At 43.5% G+C, this 12,231-nt stretch overlaps 1 protein-coding gene across 12 annotated transcripts in view; it reads right to left on the bottom strand.

Moving 5' to 3' along the window:
* The window catches only part of CNOT4 (CCR4-NOT transcription complex subunit 4), a 153,013-nt gene extending 148,987 nt beyond the window's left edge, over positions 1-4,026 (bottom strand). For 6 of the 12 annotated variants that reach the window (XM_006088316.2, XM_006088318.2, XM_006088317.2 and 3 more), the window contains exon 1: positions 3,789-4,026. The gene's annotated coding sequence lies outside the window, so the exon portion shown is untranslated. The remainder of the gene's footprint in view (positions 1-3,788) is intronic. The other 6 variants (XM_014455433.2, XM_014455437.2, XM_014455436.2 and 3 more) reach the window with 1 other exon arrangement.
* Positions 4,027-12,231: the final 8,205 nt, after the last annotated feature.

The following is a 12,231-nucleotide window of genomic DNA, read 5'->3' as shown; positions in this document are numbered from 1 at the left end:
GGAAGCCGGTGCCAGCAGCCAGGGGAAGGAAGGCCTATTCTTGCACGAATCTTTGTGCATCGGGCCTCTAGTATGTGTGTGTATATATATACGTTTATACATATACATTACTATCTTTAAAATATCAGGGATATTACCACATTTTATATAAGAATGGACATTTGAAAATTGGTCCTATTATTTCTGTGGTAACAAAGTTTTTTAAATCTCAGAATATATTGAGGGAACACTTTGTAAAGTATATGATATATAATTGCTATGCTGAACACCTAAGACTAATATAAAATAATGTTGAATGCAAACTGTAGTTGAAAAAAAATTTAAATCTCAGAATGTGTTAATAAGTTTTATCCAATACATACTATTCCAATGGGATGAAAACCATTTATAAATTCCACTTAGATTAAGAAATCCTTTGAGAAAAGTATGTAGTACATTCTAGTTACACTATTTCTAGAACACTAAAAATCTCTATAACCTATTTCCCTATTGTTTTTCTTTGGAACCAACTGAGGTGAATGCAACTTCTTTCACAAAAAGTCAAGACAGTACCATATTTAATAACACAAAGCTAACTAAATTTTTACAGAGGCTGAAGTTTTCACAAATTAAAACTTTCTATTTCCCCTGATCTATAAAAATAATCATAGTGACTTAAAATAGATTCTACAGAGTATTATTTGCAGGTACCCCTCCACCCCCAAAACACATTAAAATAGTGTATATAGCTTCACCTTAAAAACAGTATGAGAGAAGGAAAGACTTGTAAAATACATTACTTAAACCGAGAAGATATTTTTCCATTCTCTTAAGACACATAATTTTAAAAATAAAACTCCCCGACTGCAAGGAGTTCATCATTAAGCAGTACCCTCTTTCTTTTACACAGTAATGAGTTGCAAATTATTACGAGTGCTCCCATTTATCCTTAAGTTGAGGGCATTACAAAACAATTTTCCTGCATTTTGCCATTTGATTATAACTCATCCTAATAAAATGAAAGATTTCTCTTCAACTTTATGAAAACAAATGTTATAATAAGTCAACTTTAAGTAATTCGTGCTCAAAAACCTTCCTATAGAAATAATCTATTCATCTGAAGAATTCAACAACTGAACCTGGCAGAAAGTATTCTAACCATCAAAATTATGAAGCTGAAATGTTCATAATGTTACATCTAAAAATTTAAACCATACAAAAATATTTTGAAATCTCAGCTCCCTATTTCCTATCAAAATATCAAACAACTTTAAATTCTTTAGATGTGATAAAGATCCCAAAGTAAATTCATTTTGACTTTAGAGTGCTAAAACTAAGAATTTGATGATTGCAGAAAAAGGAAGTGTGCAGTGGAGAAAATTACTTGTAATTTTATTTACTGAGGCAAAGTGTCTTTACAAAAGAAAAGATGTATTAAAGTCATTTACCCTCTTCTGCCAGATAAACAGTCCTCTCCTAGAACACATTGCTTATAATTCAGCCAAATATGACTGCCAAGAGTTTCTAAGTCTGTGTGCTAGGTTTGTTCAAAGTGGGAAGCTTCTCCACCAGCATATTACAAAGAAAAATGAAATACATTTTTTACTTAAGAGTGAAGATCAATTGTATTAAACACATTCCTACTGATAAACTAAATGTAAGGAATCTTTTTTAAAAAAAACCTACTAATAAAGTAAATGTAAGTAATATTTTTTAAAAACCTCAAATTATAACTTAGAACAAGGTTTGCTATATAAATTGCTTCCAATTCCCCAGAGTAGGGATCTATTTAGTTTCCCCAGAGTGGGGCTTAAGTAGCTAAAAAGAAAAAAAGAAGTTTTATAAACAGCTTTTCTACCTCGGTTTACAGTTGATAAAATAGACCATTTATCACAATCAAGTGATCATAATGCCAAAAGTAAGATTACTCAAGTATTACAGGTAAAATTTGTAAAAATCACAACACAGTAATGTGCAAAAGTGATTAAAAAGGCTAACTATGTATCTCTATTTACACTTGAAGTATTACTTTAGCAAGTAAGAGATATATTGCTGCATGAAATCACTATTATGACTTTTAACATTTTTACATATATCTTAAGAACACAATGTCTTATTTCAATGTGAGATGTATGTATCTGATTTTTGTAATCCTGTTCGCTTTTCTGATAATCTTTTTTTTCACAGTGGTCTGATTAAAGCAAAGGCTCCTTCTTCTCATTTTGCCACTAGTCAATGTATTTCAACTTAGCTCTTGCCAAAACATAGACATCATAAGCCACCTCTTGCTTCTAGTTTTGTGTTTTAGGTAATAATGACAGTGATTGCCACCAAATGCATGTGTGTGCATACTTTGTCATTTCTTTCCCCCAGTCCTTCATCTCTTCTATGGAAAAATGAGGAATTTAATATGGGGGGCGGGAGGGAGTGGGGGGCAATTTACTTTTCTTTTGAATACAACATCTAATGGGTTTTCAAAAGAAAACAATGTATTCAAATACTTACTATTCTAAGAATGTCAAAGAGAGAACTTCCAAAATCCAAAAGTACTAAGTCTGATATTAGCTGGAGAGGAAATTTCCACGCAAACCATAAATAAAACATGCCATCAATTAAGCTGAACATCCCTATCATTCCTTTAGTCATTAATCAATATGGAAGGGATCTGTAACCCACAGACCTGCATATAATCAAAATATCACTTATATCTGCTTGAGGAGTTCCCAGATGACTTTGGCTGTGTGCCAGATCTCCCTTATTTTGAAATGTCAAGGCTAACATTTGTTAGTATAATCAAAGCCAGCATTAAGTGTCCTGGGGAGAGGCAATTCAGAAGAACGCTTAGCAGCACGGACAAACCGGTCCAAAATGAAAAGAGGAAAACAAAAAACAACCAACCCTCCCGACAGAGCGAATAATCCACAAATGACTGAACTCAAAACGAGAAGGTCCCTCTCCGGCGCAGCCTGAGCAGACGCTCTGCACTCAGGACCTGCACTCGTACCCTTCCTCGCTCCCTTCACTCCCAACTTCCTCCACTCGCCCGGGGCCAACATGGGGCACCCCGCTTTCCTGGAAGTGAACGTGCACCGAGCCTGCACGGGAGCGAGGGGAGGAACGGGCAATTCCCAAGAAAGCGGTGAAACAGGTGGGTTAGGACGAGCAGCGGCACCGCGGAGGGGCAGCTTGGAAATGACAGATGCGGTTCAAGCTCCGACTCCACGCGTCGGAAGACGCTCTCCCGGGGCGGGCAGGCCGGCCGGGGGCTGGTTGCAAGAAGGGGGCAAAGGCTAACTCCGGAGCCGGAGCGGAGCACAAACAAGCCGCGGGGCGAGTGGGCAGGCAGCCGTGGGATCCGTGAGCAGCGGCGGCAACACGGGTCAGGGTGGCAGTGATGGCTTTGGTGTTGGGAGACAGGGGCCACGGCGAAAGGCCGTCCGAGGGGGAGAAGGGGCTGGGGAACCAGGCGTCCTGAGCTCTAAGGTTCCTGCCCCAACGAAAATGTAGAGGAGAGAGAGCAGAAGACGAAAAGCCGCCCCGACTCCCCAATTGGAGAAATTTCCCCGGGAGTCGCTGCTCGCCGCCACGGCGCCTTCTGCCCGCTCCCTTTTCCTGGTGGTAACTGCTGTGGCGTAGAGCGGAGAGGGAGGAAGAGGAGGAGGAGGAGGAAGACCAAGAAAGAGGAGGGTGAAGATGGGGCGAGGGTGGGGAGCGAGGGGGTGCGGCCTGCACAGTTCCAGCGAAGCCTCCGCTCTCTCGTAGCCGGTCAGCGCCGGGTTTCCCCTAAGCCCAGCCCTGCATAGACTCACCCGCCTGCCTTGCCTCGCTTTTCCCTTAGCCGACTCCACGAGCTGCCGCGTCCTCACAAGAGACCACTGGACGAGTGTCGAGGAAAAAACTCTCCAGAACCGGGCCTGATTGCTTCAGCGAGTCCGACCTTTACGGCTGAGAGAGACACCCTCAGCTTTCGGTGGGTTCCACAGCCAGACGGGCAACCATCTTACATTAGGGTAAGACTCCTCTGGCTTCCCATGCGCAGGCGCACGCCGATCCGCCAGGGAGGGGCGGGGGAGGGGCGGGAGGAGCGGTGGGCGGCCTCTCCCACGGCACTCTGGGAGTTGTAGTTTTCGGACGGTAAGCGCCCAGTTGCAAGCTGGGAGTTGAAGTTCTCAGGGCTGCTAGGCTCCCTCACGTGGCTGCTAGACTACCGCCTTTCTTCGTGTTTTGCTTCCTTCACTGCCCGCGTGTGCTGCTCCGCTGTCATTTGGTCGGCGATCTTGTTTGTGGTTCCGTTTTCTCGGTGTTTGCTCAAATATGGGATACCAAAACTCGGGGTGAGCTTAACCAATTTAGGGGGAGCCAAGAACGTCTCTCCCCTGCCCCGCCTACCATAGATACTGAAGGGGCGGGATAGAGGCTGACTGGCAAGGTAAGGAGCGCGGGATCTGATCTAGGGTGAGAACTGGATACTGAATTGTCTGTTTCCGAAAAGAGATCCGTAGGAGCCGCTAGTCTTGATCCCATCCTCACCATTAATCTCCAGTAAAGAGATAATACAGGTGTACAATGGGAGATCCTTGCACTTACAAAAATGTGTTTCTGATTACAATAAATTTGAAAACATTTTGCGGGTTTTGGTGCAAATTATTGTTAGTTCGGTTTTCAGCCTGCACAGCCCTCACAGCCCTGCGCACAGTTTAGAAAGTCCTCACACATCAACACATCCCAAAGAATATAAAAATACACCCGCAATTCCTTTGAGCGCCAAGTCACAGGAATCAACTTACTGGTTCCTCCCGATTGCTTCCTAGAATTCTGGTGAAAGTGGCGCTCCAGGCAGTCGTTTCTGTTTATTACGTGTATTCTTCCATTCATAAAACAAATACTGAGCTCCTCCTATGTCCCTGCACTGTTCTATACATGGGAAGATGTTGGTGAGCAAAACACAAAATTCCCTCTTCCCATTCTAGGAATGCCTGTATTCTAGTGTGTGTTGGGGTGAGGGAAAAGGGAGAGGAGGCAATTTTTTTATATTATTAAATGAATAGTATATCACAGCTAATGAACATTTTAAAACAAGGAAGGGGAATAGGTAAAGAGGGTGCAATTTTATTTTTTTTAATTTTTTTATTTATTAATTTTAGAGAGAGAGGAAGGGAGAGAGCGAGAAACATTGATTTGTTGTTCCACTTACTTATGCATTCATTGGTTGATTCTTGTATGTGCTGTGACCGGAGATCAAACCTGTAACCTTGACATATCAGGACACACTCTAACCAACTGAGCTACCCCACCAGGGCAAGAGGTTGCAGTTTTAAACCTGTTCACCTACTCTCATAGCAAGAAGCCTTCATTCTTTTTTAAATACATTTGTTCTTTGTATTTCGGTTTCTTCATTATGGAGCCTAAAGACAACAGTTATGTGGTGAAAACTTAAAATATGTAATAAATTCACAATTTACCATAAATTTCTAATTGTAGAATTATAAAATTATCTAGCAAGGAAACTTGGGGAATCATTTGGATTCACCTTTAGATAACTGTCTAAACAGCATAGATGTACAGGAGTGGGGAAAAGTAGGTTTACATTTGTGAGTCTGGAAAACACAGTTTATTCTTGCATTATTTTTTATTTATTGGTAATAATAAAAAAGAACATGTGTCTTTTTCCATATGAACAACTGTAAACCTACTTTTGCCCAACCCTGTATTTTTTTTAAAATGTGTGGTTTTTACATTATCAGTCTTATGGTGGAATATAAATAAAGTAATAAAAACAATAAAATATGACCCCTTCCCATTATTAAAGATTAGAAACATTTCATTAAAAACTAGGATAGTTATTGCCATTTCTTGTCCTGGTCAGCGTAGATCAGTTGGTTGAGTGTTCACCTATGCAAAAAAGAGTTACCGGTTCGATTTCCTATCCAGACACATACCTAGGTTTTGGGTTCGATCCCCAGCCAGGGTGCATATGGGAGACAACCAATCAATGTTTTCTCTCACATCAATGTTTCTCTCTTCCTCCCTCCCTTCCTCTCTCTAAAATCAATAAAAGCATTTAAAAAAAAAGAACTAGTATAGTTTTTAATCATCATCTAAGTATTAATAGTTCTCAACCTTATTATACCGAACACACCTTTTTTTAAATTTTATTTTAGAGAGAGAGAAAAAAACACACATTGATTTGTTGTTCCACTTATTTATGCATTCATTGGTTGATTCTTGTATGTACCCCCAACCGGGAACAAATCTGCATCCTTGGCATACTGGACGACTCTCTACCCAACTGAGCTACCCAGCCGGGGTCGCAACATTCCTTTTTTTAATTACACATATTTCTATAACATCTCCTTCATTAACCTAAAATGAAATTCATAGATAGTATTATCTACCTACACATATGATTTTGTAATATAAGAAGAACAAAGAGCCCTGATTGGTTTGGCTCAGTGGATAGAGCGTCGGCCTGGGGACTGAAGGGTCCCGGTTCGATTCCAGTCAAGGGCATGTACCTTGGTTGCAGGCACATCCCCAGTAGGGGGTGTGCAGGAGGCATCTAATCGATGTTTCTCATCAATGTTTCTGACTCTCTATCCCTCTCCCTTCCTCTCTGTAAAAAATCAATAAAATATATATTTTTTAAAAGTAATTTATAATATAATAATTCATATTTCAATGTACAAATACTCAGGCATGACTGTTCTATAAAATGTAATCAAGTCATCATTTGCTGGCAGTTATAAAATTCCCATGAATGTGAAAGCTGCAAATGTCAGCTGACACAAGTATGGCATTTCGGCCACCTCTGATGGACAACACTAATCTGTCCTCAGTGTCCACTGTAAATGCATTCCTAAAACATTCACTGTTAGAATTATGTAAACATAAAATAGGTTAGGTTTTAGGTACATATTATTATAAATAGAAACATTATAAATTTTTCACATATGCTGGGGCATTTAAAGTTCGTTAGGTACACAAAATAATTTTTCATGTGAGGAACACTCACACAAGCAGCAAGTCTTGCTTACTGGTCCTGGCTCTCTAAAGGCCAGTAGTACCTCCCAGACCACCCAACACTAGGGGGCAATACCACACTTACTGAGAGTCATTCATTGGTGGAGAGCAGCGATTTTCAACCTTTTCCATCTCACGGCACACATAAACTAAGCACTGTACTGAAATTCTCTGGCACACCAAAAAATGTATTCTATTTTTGCCGATCTGACAAAAAAAATAGGTATAATTTTGGTTCATTCACACCAGACAGCTATTGTTGTGTTGGCTGTTGTCATTTTTTTAATTTGACAACCTAAGGGAAAAGAGGTCAATGCCCCTGACTAAATAGTCAGGTATTGCATATTTTAAAAGTTCTTGTGGCACACCAGTTGAAAAATCAATGGTGGAGACCAACATTTCCTAGGTCACCAATCAATTAGGGACAGAATTACTACCCTCTCATGCCAATGTTCCTTTCACTATACTATATTACCAATTTTTCATATATTATATGTATGTATATGTATATATGTTTAATTTTATGTAACAATTCTCTATAATTTTAAAAGTTAATTAACATTAAATTCTATTGCCTAGCTGCCTAGTGATTCCTCAGCATAGGACATCTATTCACTTAGTAAATACATTTTACATGTAAGCATGTGCTTGGTGCTGGTAGTACAGCAAACATTGCCCTCATAAAGCATGGTGCCTAGTGAAGAAGGTAGAAAAGAAATAATCAAACATATAAATAAATACAACTATCTAATAATAGACAAACATGGTAATTGACCATACCTTTGCTACACCTCCCATTGGCTAATCAGCACGATATGCAAATTAACTGCCAACAAAGATGGTGGTTAATTAGCATACGTAGGCTCCAAGCGGTGGAGCGAAGCCTCATGGCCCGGGGCCAGTGGAGCAGTGAGGCCTGACGTTTCGGGGCCAGCTCTGGCCAGAACTCGGCCAGAGCAAAGGCCTGGGCCCCGGGTGCCGGAGGCAAACCGGTGCCAGCAGCCAGGGGAAAGGAAGGCCTATTGCACGAATCTCTTCGTGCAACAGGCCTCTAGTCCTATATAATAAAAGCCTAATGTGCTAAGTGTCCGGTCATCTGGTCAGCCCTTCAACCAATCAAAGAGTAATATGCTAATGATATGCTAAGGCCACTCAACCACTCGCTATGATGTGCACTGACCACCAGGGGGCAGCTCTCAACACAGGAGCTTCACCCTAGTGGTCAGTGCGCTCCCACAAGGAGAGCGCCGCTCAGCCAGAAGCCGGATCACGGCTGGAAAGCTCAGTGGCGGTGGCGGGAACCAACTGCTGGCTTAGGCCACAGGGAGCAGGCGTAAGCTGTCAGTCGGACATCCCCCGAGGGCTCCCGGACTACAAGAGGGCACAGGCTGGGCTGAGGAAGCACCCCTCTGGAGTGCATGAATTTTGTGCACCAGGCCTCTAGTATAAATATAAATGCTTATATGTAATTAGAGGCCCGGTACATGGATTCGCGCACCGGTGGGGTCCCTCAGCCTGGCCTGTGGGGATCGAGCTGAAACCGGCTCTCCAACATCCCCTGAGGGGTCCTGGATTGGGAAAGGGCGCAGGCCAGGCTGAGGGACCCCACCAGTCCACAATCAGGGCTGGGGAGGGACCGCGGAGGGCTTCAGGGCATGTCCGGCCCGTCTCACCCAGTCTGATCAGCTGGTCCCCAGCAGCAAGCTAACCTACCGGTTGGAGCGTCTGCCCCCTGGTGGTCAGTGTGCATCATAGCGACTCATCGAAAGGTCGAACAAATGGTCAGACACTTAGCATGTTAGGCTTTTATTATATAGGATTATAACTGTGATGAATACTAGAGGCCTGGTGCACAAAATTTGTGCATGGGGTGTCTCTCAGCCTGGCCTGCACCCTCTCCAATCTGGGACCCCTTGGAGGATGTCCAACTGCCACTTTAGGCCCAATCAAGGCAGTCAGACATCCCTCTTGCAATCCAGGACCTCTGGCTCCTAACCGCTCGCCTGCTGCCTGCCTGATTGCCCCTAACCACCTCTGCTTGCTGGCCTGGTCACCCATAACTGCCCCCCTGCCGGCCTGGTCACGCCATAACTGCTCCCCTGCTGGCCTGGTCGCCCCTAACTGCTCCCCTGCCGGCCTGGTCACCCCTAACCGCCTCTGCCTCAGCCCCCGCCACCATGGCTTTGTCCGGAAGGATGTCTGGAAGACATCTGGTCTAATTAGCATATTACCCTTTTATTAGTATAGATCAGGGGTCCTCAAACTTTTTAAACAGGGGGCCAGTTCACTGTCCCTCAGACCATTGGAGGGCCGGACTATAGTTTAAAAAAAAACTATGAACAAATTCCTATGCACACTGCACATATCTTATTTTGAAGTAAAAAAACAAAACGGGAACAAATACAATATTTGTATTTGCATGTGGCCCACGGGCCATAGTTTGAGGACCCCTGGTATAGATTATAACTGTGATGAATACTATGAAGGCGTTAACAAGATGTTACGAGAACATTTAATAAGGGGACCTAATTTAGATTGGTGGCAAAGAGGAGGATAGTCAGTGAAGATCTTTACAGGTTAATTGTGGAAAATATGCAGGGACCATGCAGTAGAAAAAAACTTAAGACTAGTGTGGACTATGGTGAGCAAGTAGTCTTGAATTTTAATAGAGGAATATGATGAATTTTAAGAGAAGCATAATCTAATTTACATTAAAAGACCATGCTTGCCGTAGCCAGTTTGCCTCAGTGGATAGAGCATCAGCCTGCAGACCAAAGGGTCCCAGGTTCGATTCCGGTCAAGGACACATACCTTAGTTGCAGGCTCCTCCCAGACCCAGGCCCTGGTCAAGGCACATGCAGGAGGCAATCAATTGATGTGTTTCTCTCACATCGATGTTTCTCTCTGTCTTTCCCTCTCTCTTCCACTCTCCCTAAAAGATCAATGGAGAGAACCACGATCGCGGCGTAAGGTACAGACCTGTGCGTGCTGCCTCCCACAACAACATTGAAAATACCAACTATAAGACAAAACAGCTATCATTCAGAACAATGGGAAAGCTGGCCCAGTGGGAGTTCTACAACTGGAAGGAAAGAAAGAAGAGCATTGACACTGAGTAGGATATGCAGAGGTGCCAAGAACAGAGGTATGGAGTCGCGCGCCAGGCAGGCTGCAACTGGATGCACTGTTTTTTTCAATCGGAAGGGGTTACAAACTCTCGAATCCACTGAGCTTGTTTGGGGCAGGATTCTGAGGTCCCAGACCCCTACGGGGAGAGGCGGGATGGCCTTGCAGTGGGTCAGAAAGCGAGGGTGGCTTTCTCACGGAGCTGCTCGCCGGCACTTGGGGACACGGAGATGCAGAGTCATGGAGAGGCGAGGAGTCGCGGAGATGCCATTGCTGTTTGCTCCGCCCTGGTGACTCCCTGAGACCCCACCCTACTCAATTTACATCCCCACCCAAGCTGTGCCAGTGGCATAAAAGGAACCACCTGCGCTTTTGCAACATAACCCAACAAACTGCAGATTTCAACTCCTCGCATGCATAAGGGACACACTCAAGAAGCAGAATCAGGTTCGGAGGAAGCCGGAGTCGGACCCGGCTGGGCCGGCAACATGGAACCGCTGTACCAGCAAACGCACAAACAGGTCCACCAGATCCAGTCTCACATGGGATGCTGGGAGATGGCAGACAAGCAGTTTTTGCACTTACTAGAAAACGAAATCCAAGCAAGCATACCAGATATTCAGCCAGCAAGAATGCCTGGAGATTTTGTCCTGCAAGGAGCCGCCCAACAAAAGACAGAATGCCAAACTTCGTGTTGACCAGTTAAAGTATGATATCCAGCACCTGCAGACTGCTCTCAGAAACTTACAGCATCGGCGATACGCAAGGGAGCAGCAGGAGAGACAGCGAGAGGAGCTTCTGTCTAGCACCTTCACCCCCAATGTGGGATGCGGCGCCCCCTGCGAGGCTGCGACAGCCCCCGTGAGGCTGAGACGGTCCCCATGAGGCTGAGACGGTCCCTGTGAGGCCGAACACAGGGACACGTCGCGGATGGAAATAGCTACATTTTCCATGTGTATGACCCGGCAACAAAAAGTGTACACCTATGGATGAGGACAGTGTGGGGTAAGGGCAGAGGGTGGGGTGGGAACTGGGTGGAGGGGAGCTATGGGGGGAAAAAAGGGGAACAACTGTAATAATCTGAACAATAAAGATTTATTTTAAAAAAATAAATAAATAAAATAAAAGATCAATGGAAAATATCCTTGGATGAGGATTAACATAATAAATAAATAATAAAAGATTATGCTACTGAATGTCCATCACTGGGGAAGTTATTAATTTATTTTACTTCCATTCTCAGAATATTACATGCCATATATATATATATATATATATATATATATATATATATATATATCTCAAAAGGACAGGGATAGCCCTACCCAGTCTGGCTCAGTGGATAAAGCGTCAGCCTGTGGACTGAAGGGTCCCAGGTTCAATTCCGGCCAAGGGCACATGCCTGGGTTGCAGGCTTGATTGCCAGTAGGGGCCATGCAGGAGGCAGCCAATCAATGATTCTCTCTCATCAATGATTCTCTCTCATCATTGATGTTTCTATCTTTTTCTCCTTCTCCCTTCCTCTCTGAAATCAATAAAGAAATATATATTTTTTAAAAAGGACAGGGATAAAAGAAAAATCAAACAATTAATAAGAGAAAGGCGAAGAACTACATATTGACCTGAAAGAACGTTCATTATCTACACTAATAAAAGAGAAACATGGTAATTAGCGTACGACCGCTACCCTTCCCATTGGCTAATCAGCATATCCTTATGCAAATTAACTGTCAGCCAAGATGGCGGTCGGCAGCCATGCACTGAAGCGAACAGGGAGGCTTGCTTGCTCCAGTGACGGCAGACTTCAACGTTCCCCGCCTGAGTTGCCGGCCTCTCAGCTGCAACTCTAAGCAACTATGTACTATGTTGTAAATAAGAAGCTAAACAAAACCCCAGAAACCGGCTTTCAGTCAGCCAGGTTCAGCCAGCCTGACCGCAACATTGTATCAAATACAGAAGGAAAAACAAGGCCAGAAACCGGCTTTCAGCAGCCAAGGCCTCAGAGCTAAAGCTGGCCCAGAATTAAAAAAGAAAAAAGAAAAAAAGGAGCTCTTGGGAGCTTTAGTCACCCGCCAGCCTGAAAACGGCCCTCAGCCCCTCAGCCAG

Source organism: Myotis lucifugus, unplaced genomic scaffold (assembly GCF_000147115.1).
Source record: "Myotis lucifugus unplaced genomic scaffold, Myoluc2.0 scaffold_46, whole genome shotgun sequence".
Taxonomy (NCBI): domain Eukaryota; kingdom Metazoa; phylum Chordata; class Mammalia; order Chiroptera; family Vespertilionidae; genus Myotis; species Myotis lucifugus.
Note: the sequence above shows the minus strand (reverse complement) of the source record. Positions and strands in the feature narration are given on the sequence as shown.